The sequence below is a fragment of the Triticum dicoccoides genome, chromosome 2B (genome assembly GCF_002162155.2).
Source record: "Triticum dicoccoides isolate Atlit2015 ecotype Zavitan chromosome 2B, WEW_v2.0, whole genome shotgun sequence".
Lineage (NCBI taxonomy): Eukaryota > Viridiplantae > Streptophyta > Magnoliopsida > Poales > Poaceae > Triticum > Triticum dicoccoides.
The window spans coordinates 86,396,125-86,396,911 of NC_041383.1; positions in this window are offsets into that span (position 1 = coordinate 86,396,125).

Sequence of the window (787 nt, forward strand, 5' to 3'; positions counted from 1 at the left end):
ACGGGTAGTTGCTAGACTTGTCTTCCTCATGCATTTTTGCTCTGGTGCTCCCCCCTGGACTGAACACTCGGCACGTGAAACACAAGGACGGCTGAGATCTGTCAATAACGATTCATGAGAGGGGCATGCTCGTCTTTTTATGCCCGTGTAGAGCGCGCGTAGAGCCCTATACGAGCCCGCACCGGCCCGATTACTTTTGTACGCTGAGGGTATACATGTATTATACGTGGGCGTTTCGTTTTCCCTTGTCACGTGCCCCTTGTCACATCCGGCGGTTGTGGGATAGCCACGGGCCACGCCATGCATGAAAAATTCCAAAAACGTCCCATCCTATAAGGGGGGGGGGACCACCACCGACCGCATCCCCCCACCATTTTCCCCCAAATCGGCTCACTCCCTCCCTCCTTGGCGCATCGTCTCCCCCTCGTATCCATCGCCCCGCCACCGCACCTACTCGCTCAACCCCACCGCCTCCCTCTCTCCGACGGGTTCTCTCAGGCTTCGATGGAGCAAGGTCGTGGCGCTGCCACCGCTGCACACGGAGATGTGGTCGAGGGCGCGGAGACCGCGGCAGATGCCGTCCAAGAAGTGGACGTCGTCGGTGGTGCGGGAGATGCTGCACCCGCAGTCGCTGGATCGATCCATGCAGCGGAGGATCTGGTGGAGCAGGGGGTGGTGGGCTCCGATCCCGTCGTGCCGGACCTGGTGGTGACGGCGTCTGGCGGCGCACTAGATGTAGGTGCGGAGGCAAGCGACAAGCAGGTGGTGGATGTGGTAATGCTTCTCG